This window comes from Apteryx mantelli, chromosome 1 (assembly GCF_036417845.1).
Source record: "Apteryx mantelli isolate bAptMan1 chromosome 1, bAptMan1.hap1, whole genome shotgun sequence".
Taxonomy (NCBI): Eukaryota; Metazoa; Chordata; class Aves; order Apterygiformes; family Apterygidae; genus Apteryx; species Apteryx mantelli.
In genome coordinates this window covers 30,119,280-30,145,834 of record NC_089978.1, presented here as the reverse complement: position 1 = coordinate 30,145,834, position 26,555 = coordinate 30,119,280, and the positions used below count along the sequence as shown (strand labels likewise).

The 26,555-nt window shown below is 37.8% G+C and overlaps 1 protein-coding gene across 1 annotated transcript in view; it reads right to left on the bottom strand.

Annotated features, from left to right (window-relative positions):
- The window catches only part of FREM2 (FRAS1 related extracellular matrix 2), a 146,756-nt gene that overhangs the window by 68,743 nt on the left and 51,458 nt on the right, over positions 1-26,555 (bottom strand). The gene's annotated exons all lie outside the window — the stretch shown is intronic.

Genomic DNA, 26,555 nt, shown 5'->3' with positions numbered 1-26,555 from the left:
CAAATAGATCAAAACGAGTCCTCAAGGTGGTTTTTTTTTGGGGGGAGGGCAGGGGGCATACCTGTAGCACCACAATCCTGGAAAGAAAGGTAACTCCAGGGATCCTTTCCTAGATCTCTAATTTAGCCATTGCACAACAGCTTTCCTGCAGGCTCAGTGAAAATGGACAGTTGTTGTGCACTCAAACACTGAGAATTGAAAACTCAGTAAAGCAGTACGGTCTGCTGGGCAAACTGAATGGTTAACATGTATGACAGGCTGTGGGTGATAGTTCTTGATGCTGATGGCATTGCCATCAAGCGGAAGATCAAATTTCCTCTCCAAATGATGGAAAGAACCTTCACAGTCCTTCTCCCCAAACAAAAATGCCCATATATTCATCAGCAGAGGCGGGCAGGCTCATTTTTGAAGCCCAAGCAAGGCATGAATATGGGAAGTATGATCCAAAGTTTTGGAGGGGATGATTTGGAAGCCATTTAACTCCAACTGCAAAACACTGAGTACCAGCCTGCAAACTGAGCATGTCTCAGCCTAATCTTTTGCCCCCAGAAGAAATGAAGCTGCTGTGTTTACATTTAACATGATTTCTACAACTGTAAAACAGCAGTAAGTGCTTATTAAAATGGCAGAATATATAGGTTTTATCTTAGTCTACAAAAAATATTACAGAAATAACAAATGTAAACAGATGGCACTTTAAGACCCAGCTAAAAAAGCCACTTTTTTCCCAGTTTGTAAGATAAGAGCTGAAAAGAGGTAGCACCCATTTCACTGGCTATAAACCAAGTATTTGTACCGAATATAGCAAATTAATTAGCACATTTCTGATAAAATATAGCACAACTTTACTTTTTCATGTACACTTTACCACCATCTGCTTACTAGTTTTCCACTGTAAAAAGGCCCTTCTTGTCAGTGTAGGAATTCTGGATGCCACAGATAATAACAGAAGGACCAGTCAAGTTCTGTGTGTCATTCCATTGGGTGTGTTTGCCATTGCTCAGGAGAATGCTGCAATTTCCGTAGCAAGAATAAAATAAATTGTTCAGCTCACTGAAGACAGATGTTTTCTCAGCAACTGTCTTTCGTGAATGCTGGCTTGTGTGAAAGGATGTAGTCTGACTCCCTTCCCACAAGGTGCTGCTACAGAACAAGATTTGCTCAGATAAGTATTATCTGAAATGTGCAAATAAATCCCTTTAGAATTTAAGACTTTTGTACAAAAGCCAATGAATAAAATAACTGAACAGCAGAGAAATGTATCTAAGTATTTCAGTTCACTCATGGCTTAACTACTGGATGAAGAGGCAAATGGAAGGCTGTTTTTCCCTTTCCAGTTTATTTGATTTTATTCCCTTGAACAAATCACAGGATCTCAGAATCACAGAATGGTTGAGGTTGGAAGGGACCTCTGGAGATCATCTAGTACAACCACCCTGCTCAAGCAGGGTCACCTAGAGCACATTGCACAGGATCGCGTCCAGGCGGGTTTTGAATATCTCCAGAGAAGGAGACTCCACAACCTCTCTGGGCAACCTGTTCCAGTGCTCTCTCACCCTCACAGCAAAGAAGTTTTTCCTCATGTTCAGCTGGAACTGTCTGTGTTTCAGTTTGTGCCCGTTGCCTCGCGTCCTGTCGCTGGGCACCACTGAAAAGAGTCTGGTCCCATCCTCTCGACACCCTCCCTTCAGATACTTGTACACATTGATAAGATATCCTCTCAGCCTTCTCTTCTCCAGGCTAAACAAGCCCAGCTCTCTCAGCCTTTCCTCATAAGAGAGATGCTCCAGTCCCCTAATCATCTTTGTAGCCCTTCGCTGGACTCGTTCCAGTAGTGCCACATCCCTCTTGTACTGGGGAGCCCAGAACTGGATGCAGTACTCCAGATGTGGCTTCACCAGGGCTGAAATAGGCAACTTTTTCATTTACTTCCACTCTGCTTCCAAGATAAGCCTCTCTATTTCTTTATGGAGCTGACTTGTCTACTAGAAAAGAAAAACCAAACAACCAAACTTGTATAATCTCTCCAACATAAAGGCAACGGTACTACATAAATGAAAGGAGGGAAATGGTTATCAGAGTGTTATGCCGCACTCCTTGCCCTGCTTCTTTCTCTTCTTTTGATCTCTATTGCTACAGAGAAAGGGGAGGCTTACAAATTCACATACCAAAAACTGTACTGAGCATTACAATAAAACCACTAACCAAGTGTTAGCTAAATCTGTACTTACCTTAGCTTGACCATATTCTATTGACTCAGTAAATACCAGTGTCTTTGCATTAGTTTCTTGGGACAAATGCAAGAGAAAAAATATTGTCCGTTTACCTAGTGAGAAAAGCTATGTGTACGTGTGCCACCTTTGAACACACTGGCCAGTTTAAACCTAATTTGACAGAGTGATAAAAGCTTCTAAGATGTAAAAGTAAACAAAATTGCCTGACAATTAGAGGATAGAGAACCTCTACTTTTCTATTTCTACTGAGAAAAAAAATGTTGCTTCATGAGCTCATTTCATATTAGAAATGAGAATATCAATGACAGAGAGAGAAATTATAAATACCCTGACTAAAGAAAAAGCATCTACCAGAGTCTGCACTGTTCTAGACAGAAGAGATTCCAACCATAAGACAAAAAGCAAAAGGAAATCTGGCCTCACTCGTTCCACTGCACAAAGAACTAATGGTTTAAACGTATTGTGGACACAGGCATACAACCTACAGCTCACTTACACACATCTCTTACGTTTCAGTTTTAGTGTCTCAAATAGTTCAAACCTAAATCTGATTTATATTTGCATTTAATTGCGTGCCTTGTCAGGCTCAAAATATTGGTATATGGCAAGATATAGTACCTCAGAATGGTGCCCAAGGGCTTTCTGAAAAGGAATGGATGACCATCATATCTTAATTGCTGTAATTGCCTGTGAGCATATATTTTCAAAGCAGATACCTTGTAATAGCAAAATACAGTATTAACAGCCCACCTATAGTTCAGGAATCATTGTATAGCATAACTACAACCATAGCAAGACATCTTAACACATCATGTACTTCCTCCCTCTTCCTCCAGCTCTTTCCAATTCCTGACACTTTGTTCATTTGTTGCCATAGACCTGCGGCTTTTCCTTTTTGGCTCAGAATATCTGAACCCACTGGATGCTCCATTCAGACAGGGTTACCAAAACTGGCACTACTCTGTCCTTTTCCTTGCTATGGATCTTCTCACTGTAGCAGGTACACGAAGCATCTGAAAAGGAAAATCCACTCCTGAACTTGAGCTCAGCCTGCAGTGAAAACAAAGATACAGAGACAAAGGACAGAAAGGAAATCTTCCATCTTTAGACACCTGTTTCATTTTTTCAACCTCTGATTAGCCTCCTTCTTCTGTGTCAAGTCAAGTTAGTTACTATGTACCAGGATAAAGTTACTTCAACAGTTTTATTAGAAGTAGAACCTGATGTGAAATGTAGAAACCTTTGACTCCAACATCATGATTCCCCATTTAGCCGTGAAGCTCCCTGTCTCCAACCTCAGCAATTCTCATGGTTTTTTGATCCCCATGCTATTTGGTAGTCATGATTTGTGGTTTGTATAAATATGTAGAAAATAGATAACAAATAATCTTTATTCAATGCATTGGACAACACATTATACGCTACTTTCCCTGCTATGAAAGATCATCAGAAATATCATGTCTTGTTAAACTGCCTTAATTTCATCTAGAAAAACTATCTGCAGAAGTGAAATACATAAGCAAGACCAGCATGTAAAATCCTCCATTAAAATGCTTTGAATTGACTTCAGCCATGTGTAAGTTAACCTAATAATTTTATCCAATTAGAAACCCATTAGAATGCTTCATCTTTACAAGTCTTTCTCAAATGTACCGTAATGGAATCCAATCACTATAATAACTTAGTGAACTCTGCACCCTTCTGCACTCTGTCTGCCACTGTAACTCAATATATTTGCAGAACAACCAAACCCACCACCCCAAACTAGCCCCTAGTGATTAGGAACTAAAACAATGGTTTCTCTGACTTCTCATGAGAAAACACACACTTCCCAGCATCATGGATTTGGCTTGCCTGGAGTGTAATTGCTGGTATCCAATGAACTGCAGACAGTTTCCGTCTTTCAGTAGTTTCTGTAACCTTTTTTTGCTTCTGTTTCATGTCTTCCCCCAAGAAACAAGTTGGAATGGCTGCGTTTGCCAGTGCTCTCAGTAAATAAATGTTTGAAGTCATGTAGTAGAAAAAATATTTGAAGAATACTGTATAGTTGCTTTATCAGAAAAACGGATGGAGAAGTGAGAAGAGAGACATGAATGGATAGGCTAGACAGTGCATATTAAATTTTGATCCCGGTAAAATTCAGCTAAGTGTAACTAAGGAGGTCTCCAAGCACAGTCTGGAAATTCATGCTGGGTTAATTTAAGGAATTCCCAATTCGAGTTTATGCCCTGTTCTTCTGATAGAGATTAACCAGTTTCTGATTAAGAGATTAACCAGGTTTTCATTAACAGAAACTGTGGAAGCAAACATGCAATAGCTCTTCAGTCACTGCATTTCATAGCTTTACAGCAATTTCAGTTTAAATCAACCTCAGTATAAATTAGTTTACCAAGAGGCAGGGTACCTTCATTCTATTGGCTGCACTGAGAGGCTGCGGGGTTTCAAAGAGGAGAAGAGCAAAACAGACAAATGAGTAGGGAAAACTCGTTATTGACCCTGGGCTGAATCACCAAAAATATATGCTGGAGCAATGTGTGTGGTTGAAAGCCTGTAGAGCTATTAAGCGGTCAGCTTTGTAGCTGATTTCAAGGCAATCCAAAAGATCACTAGTGGGTTTGGGGTTTTTTGCTGTAAATAAGCTCTGCAAGATGCTGAACAATTCTCTTCCTATTTCTACAGCTCCAATTCAGGATGGTGACTATGCAATAATTTCTTGGATTCAGAGGTACTATTGAAATGCTTATGCACACACTTATGTGCATTGCTGAATCAGTGTCCTTAATGAAATAAAAGACATCAAGCAACCCTGAAAGTTCTTAGCAAGACCGAACAAACTAGAACAGGACAAATATTATTCAAACGATTCCTCTTCTACCAATCCATCAAAAATCAAAGCTGTTCACAAAAAGACTGACTTTGATTAATCTCTTTACTGAAAGTACTGTTAGGGAAGAAATTTGAATTTCATTGTTTATTTATACAGTCTGTCTTGAGTTTTTTGGGTGTATATAGCTTTTCATATTAATATTGTAATAAATTTATTTTAAATGTAAAAAGTTAAAAAATTCAATTTAAATTTTTCAGAATGAATGCTTTAATTGACCTGTGCTCAATTATTCTGCAAAATTTTATAAACATTTTGACTTTTTGACCTAATTCAAGATAACAATATCTCAGAACTTTTTCACAGGATGAGAAAAATTCTTCTCTCTTCATTCAAATACTTAATAATTATTCAGTGTTTATAGGTGGGGAAGATGTATAGAATAGTATTCACAGAATCACCTTAGCCAATACCCTTTGCAGACAGTCACACTCTAGAATTTGATTCACCTCATTTCAAAGCAGACATTTAAAATATGTCAGATGCAGCCTAGATTTTCTTTTAAGAGGGCAAAGAGTTTAAGTGAAATTAAGGGTAAACTACAAGTAAACCACTGACAGCTCATTAGACACAAAAACTATATTTTTTAGACATTTCCCAGAAAATACAAATTGGCAAATTCAGAAAGGAACAGATACAATATTTGGTTTATGCACATACCAAAGAGAAAATATTACATCACTTTAAAACATTGCAATGTACACAATGAAGCCACACAGGTTACTGTGAAGACAATGACAAAAAGATTTGATCTAAATCTCATTGACACAACGGAAAGATCATCATACAGTTTCTATGCAAAGATTTCTTTGGAAATTGAAGGTACTGACTGCTACAAGTAGCAGTTCCACAGAAAGTAGATTTACTAATAATTACAAGTCTGTTCTCATTAAAAATCAGAACTCACAAGGCTTTCTTTCCAGACATACTTTGTCTCACTGAATGTCAAGAGGAGTGACATGGTCATAACAGAATGTGCTCAAAACAATTCATAATCAAACCCTAATCTCTCAGGATGCATTTGATATTGAAAAAAAAAATGTAAGGAGACATCTAAAAGTGATGAAAACAAGCATATTATGGGATCAGATATCACAAATAAACTACAAATAATGCACAGCATGAATATATTATATGAAAGCTTGAAGTTATGCTGTACTGAATGAACCTGCTCTTGCCCAATATTTGAGGTCAAACAGTCCTGGACAGGCTGGTGTTTGGATGACAGACCTTTAAGAAACTGACAGGCACATGCCAAAGTTCATGCTATATTGAACGCTCAGCAGCTACCAGGCCACAGAAAATGAAGAAGAAAAACTTTATTCTGTCCTGTTACTGCTTCTAAACTGATGAACAGGAAACAAAAATAAAAAAAATTAAAAAGCATGCTATCTGTCTCTTGATTGTTATGCCTTGTTTGATAGCCAGTTATAAGAGATTAATTTTAACTAATCAGCAGGCAGTGATCACTTCTAATAGCTTCGATTTGACAGTAATAAGGGAAAACGAAGAGAGTCGACTGTTTGGGAGCCTATCCTCCCTTCTGGAGACCTAACTCATGTAATCAGGTTCAAGAGAAGCGGGACAAAACCCAAAATAGGGGATGGACAGCAGAGGAAACATTTGAAAGGGGACAGAGGACAGCTGCAGAACAGGGTCTCCCTCTAGACCTAGAAGTGGGAAGGTATCGGGAAGCAGGGCTGTCTGTAGACTGCTGTCTTAGTAGCACTTCACTCTTGCTAAGCTTTGCTCTTGCTGTACAGATAAGATAACTCTGTATTTTGAAATGCTGTTTTATGTTATTGTATATTGTATACATAATGATCACTGCTCCTCTGCAGAAAAATCTTCAGAGTGGCCAAATTCAATAGTTCCCACTGAATAGTCACTACTGATAAGCAATATATTTTGGTCAGGTCCCAGTGTAGAGGAACCTAATCAACTGGCTTCTGTTTCAGAACAGGTAAAGATGAGACCTGTCACTAAGGGTAGGATTCATTTAATCTACTTTTATAATTTAAAAGACAGATATTTAATTTAAGCTAGCTGTCCAGGCACAACCAATGGAAAGAGAAGCATCTCCAGGAACTGTAGATATATCTAATAGGATGGAGTGGATCACCCTCTGGAAGGATCTGGCTCACTACACTGATTATGAAGGGAGACTACAGAGCCAGACAGATTAGACAGCTAACATTCAGATACCTAAAACTGTGATTTTCATGGGTGCACAAAGAGTCCTGAGAAAGCTCAAAGATACAACTAGTCCTGAACTGGTAAATCTGCAAATTCAAGCATTTTAAAACTCATCTTCTGAATATTTAAAAATAACAAGAAAAAATCTATTCAATTTAAAAGAATTATTGTTTTATTAAACAATTATTTCTGTGCTGTCATTAAACTGATAACCATTTTGTGTAACTAACTTCACATCAGAAAAATAATTTAAACTCTTTTGAGTAATAATAGAGAAAACCCAAACATACCCTCAAGCCGTCATGTCTATCATTAAACAATGCCCATATTACCTAAAGCAGAATACCTGTTTTCCTAAGGATCCACACCCTGTGCCTCCCTCTGAAGGAAAAAAAACTACAACAACACCTGGATTAGTAAGATTTCATGAATGCATGGCCTGCAGCAATAAATAAATTTATTAGATTTCTGGCAACACATTCTTAAAATAAACTTAGTAGTCTTCAGGTTTCTGCTCACTAATTCCTTTTGTGGCTCCAGACAAAGACTCCCAAAAAGTTCGCTCCAGCTGAATCGAGGGCAAGGTTTATTTTATTCTATCAGAAAATAACGGGTCTAGCACTGCTTGCTTAGATACTGTCCCATATGGGACTTTCTTCTGGTTTATACCTGTAAAGTAATGCCACACACACATATTAGCTCACAATAAAATTACTGTCATTAAACAGCCTAGTCAAAGTGTTAAATTTGAGGGTCAGAGGGTATCCACAGACTGAGACTTGAAAGTAATCAGTAAGATCAGAAATGTATACTGAGACCTCACAAATAAAAGACATTCTATTAGAAGCCAAGAGAAATATACTTACAATCAAAATATTATCTTACATATTGTACTATTTTAAAAAATTCCTTTATTCTGGGGAAAGAATCTACTGATTTCCCTTTCTTTAAATCACACTTCCTTAATTTAGGCCCTACTACTGCAAACTCCTTTGTATGTGCCTAATATTTCAATGCTTCCGAGTACTGAGTACATAAGTGGGTGCCATCTGAAACTGAGGCCCTTAATTTTTCATAATGAATTTGAAATAAGTATTTGTGGTAAAATAACTGGTAAACTTCTCTGCTAGATGAACTTTTTAACTCTGACTGTTGAATGTTGTCTTTGCAGAGAATTCCTTTCCATTTCAGATGACAATCCAGACTCATAAATCTCAGATTTACAGCCTTAACAAAAAATGTACGAGAGAAGTATTAAAGACATTGTTGTTATTTGTAAAACCTACCATAAATAAAATGGAACAGCTTTTCCATTTTAACAACTTGACTTCTGGACAGCATTCTTGTTGTAACTGAATGAGCACCTATAGGAAAACTACTCCTTTAACTCCATGTCAAAGTGATTGAACTAGTGTTTTATTAAGAATTTGCTTCTACAGATTTGAATTTTGGAACCTTTTCCGTCCTGGCAATGCAACAAATAAAATGCCCGACTGACTAGAGAAGAACAAATGCCAGGCAGTTTCACTTAATGTTTACTTTTAATTCATTTCAGATTAATTGTACCAGGTAATCTTGAATACTTAACTTTAAATATTACTTGATTGGAGAAACTCCTCTGTGGTGGTTTTGATCCCTTTTAAGCTATGCCAACCCTATAACCTTTTGCAAGTGATTTAACCCTACTCAGGAAGGGCAAAGTAAAAACATAAAAACATACAAAATAAAAACAGCCATTATCGATACAGACAAAGACAATAAAGGGTTTCTTTTTAAACCATTGTAACTTTGCCTTAAAACATGCCTTGCAAAGGAGGTATTCAAAGATATTAGTTCAATAAATCACTTCAGTGATTATAATCCTCCATTCTTATTTTATCTTAAATTCCTATGCTCCTAATGCTGCAGTCACAGTGTATATAATAAAAAATGAGAAAAAAGAAAATTCGGGAGAAGCCCAAAATTCCTTCAAAGATTCACATCAAAGTGTAAAAAATCTGTCTAAATATCAAAATTAAGTACAGAAAAGAAAGTACTTCTGAAATCAGATGCAGAATCAAAACTCCAGAGTAGCAAGATCACTGGGAGTTTCCCAAGAGAACAGCCCAGGCTCAACAGAAATATTGCAGAAGGATGGGGGACAGAAGTGACAGTGAAATTATGACAACTCAATCTTGATAATACATTGTTTCCAACATATTCTTTATCCCTCTCTATGCATATGCATGTAATCTTTACTCATGCTTTGAGACAGTTAAGCAATTGAATGAAAGCTGTCGACAGAAAAACTCCATCTTTAAAATTAAATTTAATTTGTGCTGTTACTAAAGCGGTTCTATGTTTTTAGCACACAAAAGATTTAAAAAATGAATTTATTAAAACACTGTTCACATTTTACTCAGCTTTAAAAGGGATGACAGATTAAAGTATTATTCCATGTCTTCAAGTACCAGCAAAATAGTGCAAAATACCGCAACATCTTGATAATTGAAGAGGCATATTTAAGGGACTGTATTTATATTAGGTTTGGTAAAAATCTTTTTTATAAAATTACATATTGACCTTCAAATACCAAGGTAAGTTTTTTGATGTGCCAAGCTGAAATATACATGGCATCACTCAGGCTTTTGGGAAATCCTTGATCAATATTTCTAAGATCACCCCTCCACACGTACTCCTCCAGCTTTTTCCTAAAGGCAAGGGAGGCAATGTTTCCATCAACGGCAAGTCCAGCTCCCACTGAAACTGCTGGCTATCGCATCCAGACAGCTAAAGGCATGGGTTGATCTGCGGTCCCAAGTTTACATATTTTCCCTCAGCTTTCGTACAGAGACGTGGGGAGGTGTCACCACAGTAGTTTTAACATGCCAACTAGCACAAATGTTTCACATTATGGAAGAAGGTGTTCCCCACCCTTTCTTGAAAGGGAGCAGCATAGCGCTCTCCTGTCGGGACGTGACCTCAGCCTCCCGTATGTCACCCGCCGCAGTTGATAACATCGCTGGCACGTAGAGCAGACTGCTTCCCTGGGTCACAGTGCAACCGGGGCACTTGCGGTGTCCCTGGGAAAACTCCTCTCACCTCAGTCCCCAGAAAGAGAGCAGCAGCAGCAATCCCAACTATGCTGATGAGATGGTGCTGAGCTGTCCGCTCCTACCTCCTCCTTTTGGTTGGCCACATTAAACTTGTGATTTTTAAATCCTTTCTTGGCCATTCAAAACATTTATACCTCCTCCTCCCCCTACAAAAAAATTGATAGTACCTTTGCTACCTATTAGCACAGCTATTACTTGCAACAGGCAGCACCATGCAGGAGACCCAGCCATGGGCCTCAGGGGACTCATCCCACAGGGAACACCAGGAGAACGCCCACAAGTGCAAGGCAGTGAAGAACTGTGGTACAACAAAGGCGGGTGCACAAGGCTGAGGCGACACGATGATGAAGCTCACCAGTTGCTCAAGCAGATTCAAAGGATATCCCAGACAGAATCAGCCACGACAGCTCTCCTGCCAGATAATTTTAGAGGGCTACTCAAATCCTTCTAATAGGTGCCTTCAAACTATTTGTGAAAGCTTTACTCTTTAGGAAAGTGAGCTCTCCCTTGGATGACTGCAAGGGCACTTCTCTCCCTTCTTCCCTTGATTAGAGAGGAAAATTAGGCACTTATTTGCAGGATTGCTTCATTAGAAGTGCGTAAGAGTTAGATGCATAACTTAGATTGACTGGGTTTCTTGCTCTGTTTAATAGGCCTGAACAGGCATGGTTGTCAATCAATTTAATATGAGCAGATGGGACTGCAGAAGCATTTGCCTTCACACAGATAATTATGTAATTCATAAAATGCCACTGATTGTGGGGCCACTGTTTGACATACATGGAAAATGCAAATCTGAGCCCAGCTATGAAAGCTGGATGACCAGCTGGTCAAGTTGAAAGCAATACACTACTGATCCTCCTGTGCAAAACAATCTACTCCAGATAAATGTATATATATTAAAGCAAGATATGGCAGTGACTCCCTACCTGTTTAGAGAAAGATCTGAAATGATATGTGATATATAATAAAGCTTGAATCCTTTTAACACTTGCACATGTAACTTTAGTCATACAAATGCCCACACCCTTGCTAATCAATTTGCTATCTGCTACAGGCTTGTCTGTGCTAGAAAAAACTTTCCTACTTTAACCCTTTCAAAGAATCATTATGGCCAACAGGTCAGAATCCTATCTTGCCACTTGGAGGCTGGATACTAGCCTTAGTTTTCCAAAGTATCACCTACAACATAACGATTTTAAGAAGTTTGTTCTTGTCTATTATTTGTCTACCTAGGTCTCTTAGGCCTTTTGTTTGTAAACTGCAATGGATGAAAACAGTATATAAAATCTGAATACATAAAATCTGACTATTATTTTTAAACTGCAGTTCCTTCCCTCTCTCTGCCCCAAGCCAGCAAGTGCAGCTGTATCAGTGTAAAAGTGCTTATCAGTTCATGTTATGACAGGAGTAGTTCCACCTATTCTTGCATAACCATTAATCTGTTAATTATTCCAGTTATTTTTTAGTTATCCTTCACACCAGAAGAGAAGGCAACACCATACGTTACCATATGCATGCAATCATACGTAGACTTTGCTCTTTAAGTTCTCCAGTCCAAACTCATCCAGTCTTCCTAGTAGTTCCTAAGCAAGTTTCATTCCAGTAATGATCTGGGATCTCTATTCTAACATTTAACTCTGTAGGAAATTTGAATTGAAAGGGATTTCTTAGATCACTGTCTCCTGTCCCCTACAGCCAAAGACAGCCAGTGGGGATAACCCTATTTCTGATCATAAACTCATCAATCTCCATCTCTGCAAAGCAGCGACTTCTTGCCATTCTCTCCAACTCCTACAGTTTGAACAGCCCTTCAAAAAGCGGTGACTAAAATTGGGCACTGCAGTCCAGAGGATGTCTCACAATTTTTTTTTCCAAGCATCCTGACTCAAGAATGTCAAGAGAACATATTCTGACCTTGAAAAGTCCTTGTCCAAACATATATCTAAATAATCCTTTGGACATCATTCTGATCTTCTGTTATTAAATTCATATATATATGTTGCAAATTCCTCAACTGCTGGAATTTAAGCAATAGCTCTGTTCTTCACCTCTTCACATACTCACATAGTAGCTTTTTGGAAAGTTAGTGAGACTAATAGTATAACACGTGGGAAAACACCTTCTTTTCACTTTCTTTAGTTAATAAGCAACTTTCAGGGCAAGTTTGATTAAACTTCTTATGTTACAGAACATAGAAGGGAGGGGTGAAATGAAACCTGAGAGTGAACTGTCTCAAAAACTACTTGTTCAATGAAGACACACTTGCTATAATTTAACTTGCAGTGTGTACTGACATTAAAGAGGTCTTTACTTGTAGTCTCCTTGTTCTTTTATTGACAGATATTTCAATTTACAATTAGCAACATGCCTTCATGTACCTTGGTACATGAAAATGGGGGCAAGATACAGTAGTGCATCATGATAGAGACGTGCAAGCCAGCTTCAGCTGAGCCAGTATGTCTACATGGAACAAAGTTTAATGCCACAAAGCTCAGGTCCTGCCAGAATCAATGCTTTTCTAGTTCAGTGCTCTGCCTGTCCTACCTTGCCCTGCTGATTGCTGATTCCTGAGATAGTTCATTAAGATCTACCTTGAGCAACTCAATAAGGGACTGTGCTGCTCTGTAGAAGGAAAAGCTTTATTTTGGCTAGTGGGAAACAAATGAGTTGGGCAGTTTTTATCTTGGGTTCTCTCAGTGTTTTTCCAGTGTGCTCTACAGGTTGACGGATAAACTCTTCGCTTTCCTACCCATCTGTGACCATAAAAAACACTTTCTCTCTGGTCTGTCATCACATGCCCTTCTTGTGGTAAATTCAATAATTGCTTACATGGATATATAGGCCAAATCTTCCATTTATTTTGAAATTTTCATTTAACACTGTTCAACAACTAGAGACAAGCAAGGGTCCCAGAAATATTTGTCAGACAAATTTACAGCCAGTTTTCACAGTAGGAAGCATCCTCACAGAACACCACCTTCTCTGAATCACTTTTTGATAAACAGAACAGGAGCTATTTAAATGTACTGGAGAACAGGATAGAAAACCTCATTCCACTGCTGCAGAATAGTCCCATTTGGACTATGATTGATCTTTTCTTCCTAAGACATCTCAGAACACAGCTACTCAAAAATTGCTGGATAATGAGATTCATACAGTGTATGAAACACAGGAAGTTATAGCCTTTTAGGTTAATCTTTTGCTCCCTTATCAAATATGCAATATGTTTTGAATAAAAAAAATGTTATGCATAAGTGCATGGAAGCCCCACATAATGATGTATTGATTTGCACTACATGTAGGTATTACTTACAGAGATGTTTATAATTCTGGTAATATTCCAGAAAAACATTTAAAGTTTGAACATATCCGTTAATGACTATGCTATATTTCAGTTTTAAAGTAAAACATGTGGTCTCTTCTTAAACCATGCAGAGCTGAGCAAGGCTGGCTTTGTAACATCAACTTTCCACTTTCTGAGGACTGATACAACAACTGACCGTAAAAGCCTTATGTGAGAAAAAGCCTAGAATGTCTGGAGAAGAGCATTCTGTAGACATAACATGTGAAGTCAGACTTGGCATGAGCAAGTCCTTGTGCAAGTAGACTAGAATATATCCGCAGGGAAGTCCTTATATCTTGGGTGATTCTGCCATCTACGCACTCCTTTATGCTGAAAGATACGGTGAAAAGCAGCTATGGTGAAACCAAAACCAAGGACAAAAGAACTAAAGGAATTTCCCTAACACTACTGTTGGCATATCAATCATTCTTCATCATTTCTGAAACTGACTTTTTCTTTTTTTTAAATTAGGTAACTATTTAACGTCCAGTATCTGGAAAGCAGGAAGGCTGACTTCACTTCAGCAAGAGAAAATCACTCCACCTATTTGTTTCTTCCAAATACTAAAGTATATGTTCTCTCTGCTCTGTTTCCCTAAGAGAGCATATTACTTTGAAAATATTTTCTTCTCACAGATGGTCCTACCTGTCATTTTCCAAAACAAAAACAACTGCCCTGCAAGGCAGTCCTTAGTGGCAAAGAACTCTAAGGCTATTCATCTCTTTTGTGCAAATACTGTACCATAATTACAGTTTTAATACTTACTCTCAATAGATTTTTTTTATATCTCACATATTTTATTACCAAACTGAATCTTAAATTCACTTTGCTCCATAATTCGAATTTAGTGTCAATCTGATGCTATTGATTTGGTTTTGATTTAAAATCCAACCTCCTCAGTAGCTTTCAACAGGATGCCAGAAAATCCACTTATGGAGCAATAAATCACAATAAAATGTGACACAAGAAAGGAGTGTTAGAGGAAAAAAGAAAATCATTTGAAAAAACAGAATAAATTTGAACAGGAAATAAAAAAATGGTTTCCTTTATGAGCCTAGTATCAAAGAAAAGAAGAAAGTGTAACAAATACACTTCTGCCAGATCAAAATTATTTAGACCAAGTTTCATCATATAATACACCCCTTCGCTTAGTGTTCTAGTAAACCCCCTGTTTACAAAATTTAAAAAAAAAACTGATATCAATATAAATAGTGCAAAACTTTCTGTGAACTTCTATTCCTGTGAATCCTGTAATCTCACCACCTATAAAGTGATCACTAAAAAAGTGTCCTGTGGAAATTTTATAAAGAAACAAGACAGAATCATAATATATGGTGATGGAAAGACAGCTAAGTCTGATAGGATAGCTAGATGAAAGAGAATATATTTTAATGATGTTTTGAACACCGTATCATTAGTATCAACTACTCATTTTGTAGGTATTTTTATAAAGTATATACAGAAACCCAAAGCATTTTTGAAATCAAAATAAATATAAAAATTAAAAAACATGCTGTTATCAAATTCCCCCAAACAGTATAAGATCTCACAAAATAGATATTAAGTAACAGTGGATATTTATTTCAGGTAAGCATCATGCATCTGTGAGAAAGCATAACCAATGAGCATAATGTTTAAAAACAGGAATTACTCAGTTTTATAGCTCCAAGTACTCATAATATTTTTTGTAATCTCCTCTCATAAAATGAGACTCAGTGAAACACTTTCATATGAAATTTGAAGTCTAGGGGCAGACATTATTTATTAAATATATTGAATTTGAAGTGGCAAAATGATTAAACTTCTCACAATAGGAAAAATATCATGTGACTTCTCGTAACTCTAAGAACCATGACCAAACATTCAATCTCTCTCTCCACAAAACAAACACCAACAAATAAACAACGTGAGGGAGAGGCAGTGGGAGGCATCTTGCAAGGGGATTTGCTAGAGTATCCTTCACCCTGCTGCAGAATTTGATCTCAGAGGTTAAGTGTTTAGGACAGTTTTATTTGTGTCATTGCAGAAGGTAAAAATTGAAAAAGTTTAGATCCTTTACTGTCAGGCAATTTAGAGTATTGGGGTCAATAAGAGAACAGTATGTGAAAACTTTCATTAACTTCCTAGAAAATCTAAATGATATGTCAAGCAAACAGCTTACAGTACTTAGAATTCTTTCAGAGACATACCCAACAAGGTATAAATCTTCTGACTGTATTAAACCTAATATTTATATGCTTTAACCTTTGCCAGAATATTATTATTAACAGGACATGAAAAATTATAAACGTTTATGTTTTTAGTGAATATAATTTCTACAGTTCCCTCCATACTTAGGATTTCAGCATATTCTATTTCAAACACCAAGAGTGAACTCAAGTTCAGCTTTCATTTCTGTGGTTTGAATCTACCTGATAGGCTGTGTAAAATACAATTATCAATAAACAATGTGATATGACTATCAATGTTAACACCGATGTTTCAAGTCACACTCGTGTGGAACATGGAAAATATTATTAATGCTAAAGACCTTCACACCTGGTATACACAAATGATTGATGTGAACATTCTGATCGTGCAGATTTACATTTTTCCACTAAGTTTGGGGAAAAATCTCCTGGAGTTTTTTTCCCAACACTTTAACAGCTTTGTATCTTGTATGTTGTATTTTTACAAGCCATTTCACCTGATGAACCTGAGCCAGATTTTCTTTGTACCATATTAGCTTTACAAAGAAAATTGAGATGCACTTCTTCCATGGAATTCTCTTTCATATGAGATCCCACAGACATGGGATATAAATATGTTCCTACGCTATAAGTCCCTTTCTGTGTGTGTGTGTGTGTGTGTGTGTGTATTTATATATGAGGATGTAAGTCTCTGTATACACACACACAAATATAAATGTATACATATATACATATATATACACATACATACATATGCATACACACACACACATATATATATGGAATTACCATATAGGAATGCATAGTGCCTGGAAACTTAGTTAAGCAGTTCATTGAGTACATTGCATTCATTCCATATTCACAAACAATCTACTCCTGTGCAACTTGTTACAGCTCAGCTAAAGCAAATGGAGCAATGACTGTTCAGAAAGATGAAGATATGGCCCCTTATTCTTTGTGCCACTGAGCTTCCACAGAACAGCATGGATATTTATACCACGCACCCATAAATGAGACACACTTCATATCAGCAACACAAATATGAGTAAATCTGTTAACAATACCACACCTGTACAAACTCACAAACCTTTTTTTAATGTTCATATTATGTATCAGGATTTATCTTTCAGATTACAGAAAAACCAAATCTTTATTTAGAGCTAGAAGAACTTATGTAATGGGCTGAAGACTAATTTTCTTTGGCTGTCTGAAATAAAACAATAATATGGATAATAATATTATGGATAATAATAATATTTCACTTTATGGAGCAAAGTGAAGTAAACTACATACACCCTGAGTCATGTCCTTTCTATCTGCCTTTCACTGGTCTAGAATCAGTGTGTGTTTCCAAGACCCTGATGATCCTTACCTAGGACTGCTGCAGGCTCCCACAACCTACACAGGAGAAACCAGTTCATGCAGTTTCCCAAAACACACAATTACAATATTCCCTTCTGTGAGTAAATCAAGACTGGGTACTCTGTTCTTGGATGAAAAATTTATACTGATCCCTTCCCAACACATTAATGTCAGGCAATGTCTCCTGTCTTCAATAAAGCAGTTTAGGTTGGTATAACACACTGAGGTGTCATCTTCCGTTATTCAGATTTTCACATGGAAAATGTTAAGTCTTCAGACTGAAAAGTATTAGGCCTTTGCTGTTTCGACACAGCTTGACACACTCCTTGCTAGAAACATCCCAAAAAACAAAAAGATTTTGGAGGGCAATGTTCTGGCAAAAAATGTGTTTCTTTACACAAATTTCACCACAAGCAGAAAACCTACTTGGGTGCCTATGGCATTCCTTTTTCTCCTCTAAACATATACACTCACACAACCCTTTGCTGGGATGACAAGACATATATCACAGCAGAGGCCTTTGCTAGGCAAGTATAAGTAGCTCATAATTGTAACCACAGCCTAAATCATTGCCCTTTTACAAGTGGTCTAGGTTGTAGACCTGTTAGTTCTAGTAACTGAAGCTCCTTGTCTGTTCTTGCCAGCAGCAGCTGGAAGTTTTCTCCCATTTTCTCTCTGGGACTCTCTGTGAGACATTATTGCTTTGAATTACACTCACGTTATGTTTTACAGTGTTTTTATGCGAAGCATTTGTTGGGATCCCTTTCACCCAACTTTAGACACTGTAGATATCAGTATCCTAAGCTAGTAATCCTAAGCATCCACTACGGTCAGTGAAGGTCTAGTCAACAGATTGGAATTCTTTTACCTAAAGATAGGTACCCAGAGCCAGCTGAGATGCTTTCAGGCATCTGAGACATCTGCACAGGTCCGGCAGACATGACAGGACCAACAGGAAATCCATGTCCTCCTGCAGGGGCAGATAGAGGTCAGGCAGGTTGTTCGAAGCCTGTCAAAATGCACTGAATGCCTATGCTGAGGCAACTGAATCCTACCCAAAGCTGTCCAGAGCTCACTCTACAGCAGACAGCTACATTTCATCAGCTGAATAGTCCTGCAATTTCCCTGACTGTATTATCTAGATCTTCATGGACCATAGTGTGACCTTAGATGTTTAAACACATTCAGATACCTTCATTTAGACATCTAACTTTGGGCATCTTCAATCTAGCACAAACTCGTACACATTACATTTAAACCTTCTTTTTTTCTGGGATGGGGGGAGGGAGATTGAAGAATAAATCTCATGTTACGTGGAAGATGATTCTACTGCTAGAAGAGAGATTTGCAAGCCCTGTGTCCTGGCTACATAACTGTGAGCTGAATGTCTGGTTGTTTGCCTACATGTAACAGGCAGCCTGAAACAAAACACAGGAATACACCACTGAGAGTGGAGAAGCAAAAGAAGTACTATCCATTTTGGTGTCAGCCTCAGATTGGCTTAAACTGACAGTTAAGCTGCAGCCTTGAGCCATAGGTTCATGTATGCTTTCAACAACCATAAGCTAAGCGCTGCCTATGAAGACAGAGCTCTGCCGCTGGCAGCAATGCCATCTCTTGGTGCTGAAAATGACTCTTACGTAGTCATTTTTGCTGGCATAAATCAGTGTGTAAAAGTGCAAATCTGGTCATTATTCCTAAAAATGTGTTTTCCATATTAATTCCACTAAGAAAAAACTTTATCCCACAGTCTTCTACTTAATGCAGAGTGTAACCAAGAAACACATACTTTGATGCTGACACAAACCACATCACTTTTAACAACATGAAAATGATTCTTGATAGAAGTCCAGAGTTGTTATAGCAACTATTTAAAGAGGTCACAAAGATTCGAGCCTACAGTGCTTCTCAAGAAAAACAAAAAGCCTATTGATATCCAAGTTTTCATTAAGGTTCCCTTCCATCAGGTCCATTGGCTAGGACAGCAATGTGATTGAAGGACAGAGCTTTTTGAAATGTTGCAGCTTGCTCTTTTTTCTCATTTGTGTGGCATCAGCTTGCATTTAATTGCCTTAGCCCACCAGTCACCCACTTTATAGATAAGAATACATTTCAGAAAATGAGGATTTGATGTCCTAACAGAACCCCCCCCCAACTCTTCCCAGAAAAACCTAACCCTTTAAAAATCCATTCCCTTAAACTTTATGTTTTACATACACACCCATGGACACTTACCTGTAACACATAAAACATATAAGAGCCACATATATAACACCCGCAAGAATGAAGTCTACAATGTGTGCAAGATTAAAACATGAAGAGAAAGGAACAGAAGTCCAGTTTCAGTTTCTCTGCAGAAGACCAGAAAATTTGAATTTCTCTTTGATTAGTAGTGTGGCACTGAAAACAATCTGCTAAGTACCAAAATCCAGATAAGCGTTAGGATATACAAAATATATTTTGTTTTTGCAGACCCCGTTAGCTTGTGAAATGTATTAAGGGAGCCACTGCTGAATGTGTCCATAATTGTATACCATTTACTAAACCATTCAGCATCTTGAGCTCCCACAAAAAATGAAAGATGAAGAATGTGGAGCTCATATAAAAAACAAGATCTGTATTTTAGCTGTTTGCTTCTGCAATGCTTCAAATGAGTGCCCCTTACATACAAACTAACTCTGAAAACACACGAGTGACTTTGTTCAGGAGAATACTCTCATTGATATCAAATCTATTCATATAGGTAAGTATTTGAATGGCTGAGCCAATAACAGATACTTACTGGAAAATCCTTTCACTGTTTACTTACGTACTAGAGAATAAACACATCAATGTGACAGATATCAGGGCAAAAGCAGTGAAGAAGCTGCACTCTCCATTTGGGTAAGAAAAAATCTGAATGTGTTCTTTAGTTTTCTTTGTTCCTCTTGGTCTTGTTACAGTAAATGCAACTAACACGCGTATGCACAATATAAACTTCACGTTAACCTCTGGCACCAATTAAACTATCTCAGTATTTCATGTTTGTTCAAGTTCATTTTAAATGCAGTGGTGTTTTAATAGTACATGACAGTGCATGCAAGAGAATCACCATATTCTCTTGCAGGAAGGTCACAGAGGGTATGGAAACAATTTCAGATCTGACTCAATTTCACTGTTTTTTACACTAATCTGAGCCTACAATAAAGCAAGGTTTGCCTCCTGCTTACACAATAACAGTAGGGCACATAAAAATCCATCTTTAAAACATGTACAATCTGCACACAAAATGTGATGGTAATTATTCCAGACATGTAGGGAAATAGGTCTGTGAATAAAAAAAAAAAAAAAGCAATAAAAGCTGAAGGAGATTTATGCAAGTACGAGATATAGGGTTCCAGCATGATGCTTCAGTGTCTCACAATAAGAAGTAAAATAATCAACATCTAGATCACAGGCTTTATTATTTTATCATCTCACTGGTTGTTCTAGTTTTAAGAACTTTATCAGATATTTATCAATTTATATATTAGCTAATTACAGATTCCTTTTATCAAACCTGGCATACTGGCTTCCAGTACCATTTTTAGCTTTTTGATTTCTTCATACAAACTAAAATGAATTCATTTGTATTTTAAAGTGTAAGTAATCCCATGAAATATTTTCTGGATTCAGTTAAAAAAAATACAAATATTAAACACATAATACAATTAGCTAACAAGGCCAAGCATTCTGAAAAGACTCCAGCCCATTCCCTCTCTACTTTAAATGGGGAATTTTCTATTTGTTTCTGGCAAATGTCAGACCACACAAATGGACCTTATACAATAGCCTAGTGACTGGAGTAATTCAGACTTCCCCAGAACAATGATGGAGAGAGAATGAAAGCACCTTGTTTCCACCAACCCAGAAGCTCTGGTCTCATGTAATTAACATAATATTCATCAAATTCAGATGTGAAAAGGCTTCACGGGAAGAGGGCTAGTTTTGCAGTGGGCAGGTCCTCAATATAAAATCGTAAGCAAATTACAGATTGAAGATCAGCGTCAATAATATGAATGTTAACCTAAAGGTAAGAAGTCAGGACAGTCTTTGCTGTAATGACATTACATGCTTTCAGAGATTAACAGTATTAAGCAATATGGCTGCAGCTTTCCTACTCATCATCATCTTCTAAATTGTTTAATGTATCTTCAAGCAGAATTTCACAGTCCTTACCAACACAGTCAGGTTCTAAAACTGTGATCAACTCTCTACATTATCGAGTCACTCCTATCTTCAAGAAAGGCAAGGAGGCAGCTCTGGGAACTGCATGTCAGTCAGCCTCCCATCAATCCCTTGGAAGGTGATGGAGCAAATAATATTGGAAACCATTTCCAAACACATTAACAAGAAGGTGATGGGGAGTAGTCAGCATGGATTTACAAAGAGAAAATCATGCCTGACCAACCTGATAGCCTTCTACAATGAAATGACTAGCTTGGTGGATGAGGGGAGAGCAGTGGATGTTGCTTATGTTGACCTTAGCAAGGTTTTTGATGCTGTCTGCCATGACAACCTTATTGACAAACTGATGAAATATGGACTACGTAAGTGGACAGTGAGGTGGACTGAAAACTAATTGAACTGCCAGGATGAGAGGGTTGTGATCAGCAGTACAAAGTCCAGCTGGACACCAGTCACTAGTGGTATCCCCCAGGGGTCAATACTGGGGCCAATACTGTGTAATATCTTCGTTAGTGACCTGGATGATGGGACTGAATGGACCCTTAGCAAGTTTGCAGATGACACAAAACAGGAAGGAGTGGCTGATATACCATATAGTTGCACTGTCCTTCAGAGGGACCTCAACAGGGCAGAGAAGTGAGCAAACAGAAACCTCATAAAGTTCAACAAAGGGAAATGCCAAGTCCTGCCTGGAGAGGAATAACCCCATGCACCAGTACAGGCTGTGGGCAGACAAACACCTGGGAATCCTGGTGGATAACAAGTTGACCATGAGCCAGCAATGTGCCCTGGCAGCAAAGAAAACCAACAACCTTCTGGGCTGCATTAGGAAGAGCACTGACAGCAGGTCAAGGGTGGTGATCCTTCCCCTCTGCTCAGCCCTGGTGAGACCACACCTGGAATGCAGGGTCCAGCTCTGGGCTCTCCAGTATAAGAGAGACATGGACATACTGAAGCGAGTCCAGCAAGGGGCCACAAAGATGATTAAGGGATTGGAGACCTGGGACTGCTTATGTTGGAGAAGAGAAGACTCAGGGCAGATCTTATCAGTGTGTATAAAGACCTGATGGGGCAGGGAGTAAAGAAGACAGAGCCAGACTCTTCTCCGTGGTGTCCAGTGACAGGACAAGAGGCAATGGGCACAAACTGGAACACAATTGAAACACTATTTAAATGTAAGAAAACATTCTTTTACTGTGAGGGTGGTTGAACACAGGAACAGGTTGCGCAGAAAGGTTGTGGAGTCTCCATCCTTGAAGATATTCAAAAGCCATATGGGCACAGCCCTGAATAACTTGCTCTAATTGGCCCTGCTTTGAGCAGGGGAGGTTGGACTAGATGATCTCCAGAGGTCTTGTCCAATGTCAGCTGTTCTGTGACTCTGTGAAGTAATGGGCTGGAAAAGAAATGGATTTGGGAAACAAAACAGTTGATGCTGACACTCCAACATGTATGTTCCAGTGGAAGTTCACTCTGGCCTAGCTCTGATCTAGTTCCAGACACTGAACACACATTAACAGCTGCAGCATGTTAGATGTGCTCCTACAGGGCATCTCTTGGCTTCATTTCTCTGAAGGGCATCAAATTTGTGTGTTCAAAGGCCACTCTGCAACACTAACCGAAGTGTGGAAGTGGAGAAAATTAGGAGATTTCCATCAAAGGTATACTCCTGATTTGACCTAAAATGCTAACATAGACATGTTTATCCTCTTGGGATCTCAGCTGGAGTGATTTCTTGGACAAGAAGGCTAAAGGACACTGGTTATTTAAGCCTTACCATGCCATCATTTATGTTGCTGCTGAAATAAACAACATGACTCTAAGCTAGAGGGCAAAATTCTCATAATGACATGAGATTGGGGGGCATATTATTTACTTTTAGCCATCTAAAAATTTGACAGCTAAGCTCACTTTATAATCTTTAAAGAGAACAAAAGAACAGAGAACAACTCATCATGTTTGTCTTGTCTTAGAAACTCACCTTAGCATGCACTGACCATTTAGACTAAGTGACTAGCTTTTAGATGTCTAGAGTTCAGGGAGATGAATCCAACCCTGGATGATGCAGTAACCAATATCAACCACAGCACAGCACATAAGGATCAGTTTTGCCCAGCTAACTACAGCTGAATCACTGAATGAACGGACGAGGACAACCTATCTCTTCATGTTCATATGGTCTATTTGTTTTTATCCATAAAATACCATATAGGTAGCTAAATTTAAGGTTTACATACTGCAGTCACATTACAGGCTTAAAATTGAGGTGTCAGTTTTTTTTACTGTAAGCAACATAGATTATGTTAATACAAAGAAGTTTGAGCACAGATGTAAAATATATTTTAAGCACTATAAAATGTTCTAATACTTCACTTCTAATACTTCACAAATGATAAAACAATACAATATACATTTTAGTTTTTTATACTGTATATTTTGTATAAGGTTAGCATGGTATAGTGAAGCTCTTGTAAAGGAGTGTAGTGATTGGTACAAATTTTGCATTGTTTAATGAGGGTATTCCTTGAAATTAATCTTATTCCCATGACATGGAAATTTAGACACCAAACTCCTCAATGCAAAGGACAAAATGATATTGTAGAATACAAAAGCATTTCACCTTAGTTAAATAGCTGGGAAGAAAACACTTTGCAGGCTGCATAGCGTTTAACATGTAATTATTACTTCACATGGAAACAAGCCAGATAACCGAAACTTAACATAGAACCTAAGGGAGATAAAATTACAGATAAATTCATTAGTGCTCTAGCCACCATACCTTTAACAGATTTACAGCTGTTAGCAGATAAATAACATGGATGAAAATATGGAAAGACATTCTATTTTAAAAATGAGTTTTTAATTTGCAAGCCTTTCACATGGAATCTAATAAGCTGATCTTATTATACCAACAAATGTCAGATTGTTTTGCCAAAAACATAGCCTCCATTTAGTCTCCCAATTTTTATCTAGATTATATTGTATAATGTACAGAGTAATTTCCTATAGAATAGAGCCAAATTTCTTTCTGTGATTTTTTTAGGCTTCCTTTTGATGTTTAATCATACTTGACTAATATTAATTGAGCAGCAAAATTTATTTTGCTGCAACTTACACTGTGACAAAGCTGCTCTGTCTGCACAGGTGTTAATATTTAAGCAATGCAAGAATAGTGAACAATAGTAGTATTTTTATTAGACCTAATAGAACTAATTAGATTTAATTGAATCAAGTGGGACATTTCTAGGCATACAAAGCAATAGATCTGAAGAAGGCCTTTTGTATCCTGCAAAAGTGTATCTGTTTCTTCTATTTACAGTAGTTATATTATTAATAACCTCAAAGCTAGTAAGAGATGCCATCTTTGCAAAAGCCTTCCCATGGCATCCTTGTATTCATATTAAATATGACTAAGTGGGAAAGACCAGATAAAAAATATTACAAATGATCCAAGGCTAAAATCAGGCAGCTCTGAGTATTTGTATTTCTGAATGTCCTTCTTTTGTCAATTTCTAGTTATTTGGCCATTTTAGAATCACCTGTTTCCATATATTTTGGATTTTCTTGGTGAAACAAATCTGTTGAAGATATCATGAATTAAAATAGGTAAATGATATTTTGGTTACAGCAACAAATGAAGACCAACGCAAAATTCAGAAATGTAAAGGCAAGACAAGACCCTAAGTTTCTGCAGGGCTTTTTTTCTTATGAGACGCTGTATTCACTTATTTCACATTCCCAACACAAAATGCACAGCTTCCAAGCAAGACCTGATTAACTCTTCCTGAAATTGCAGAACTGAAGAAGACTGAACAAGTAAGGTTGGAAATGATGAGGAATTATCTGTTCTACAGGTTCATGAAGACCATGTTGTTAAGCTAGCTTTCACTCTCAAATTTTAGAGGAAGACAAAGAATAAGATACAGTAAGTTCTAATGAAATTATTGTTTGCTTTGGAGTTCTTGTAATTGTATATGAATATTGGAATCCTGTGTCATTTATCTTACCACAGGTTTTTAAGAGTCATTGATAAAAATGGTGAGGTTTACTTTTTTTTCACTTTGTGGTCAAGTATGACAGAGAAGAATGATATCAGGAACCACTGTACACAATGCCTGTATCTTCAAAGGAATAAGAGAGAGCCTCCTTCTAGAACTATTACTGCTCTTTACATTGCCTGGTAAAGAAATCTTCAAATTGCTCTCCAAGTCAGCACTATATTAATCTAAAGAATATTTGACGAGCTAATGCCAAGAAGGGCCAGCTAGCACAGTTTCTGTCAGACCAGTGCATTTTTTGGCCATGGAATAATAACCACAGGGTCAAGTGAAGTTCAGTATTCTTATCATACCCATGAACTTAGTTGCTCAAGTAAATGCACTGATATGAAGAACCCTTGAGTCTTTTTGAACCCCAGGAAAAGGAAATAGTAGCACCCACCAAAAACACAACAAAAAGAGCTTCTTGAAGATTTTCCCAGCTGAGCACTTTTTTTTTTTTTAATTAGAAAACAGAGGTTAGTCAAAATTGAGTCACTTAGTGATAACACGTAATCTTTCAGTAAATCTTCCGATGGAATAAGGGTTTGCTTCCAAAACAGTCAGTTAACATGGCTTGCAGCAGCTCAACTACAGAACAGTCACTTTCAGATCCTGAAACCAGTTGAAAACCCAGACTGCTTAAAAGGGGCAGTTAGCTGAGCTGGGAATCAGGGAATGTAATGAACTGGCTGGACTAGAAATCAAGAACTCCAGAAAGCCTAGTTCTGAGCAGACCACAAGAGAATGATGCCTTAAAGCTTCAAGTCTTGAAAGTGGACCCAGAACAGAGGTGTGAAGCTGATATACGTCCCTGCAAGTTTCAGAGCTGCTGGTTACTTAGGTTGCCTAAGTTCTCTCTATTGTCAGTGGAGAGAGAGAGGTGTTTCCAGTACGTGATACAACCTACCTGTCTTAAACAACCTTTATCCTAAACCCAGATGACAGTTTATCAGCCTGAAAAGATGAAGTAGGGAAGTCTTATGGGCAAGCAGATGGCAGGAAG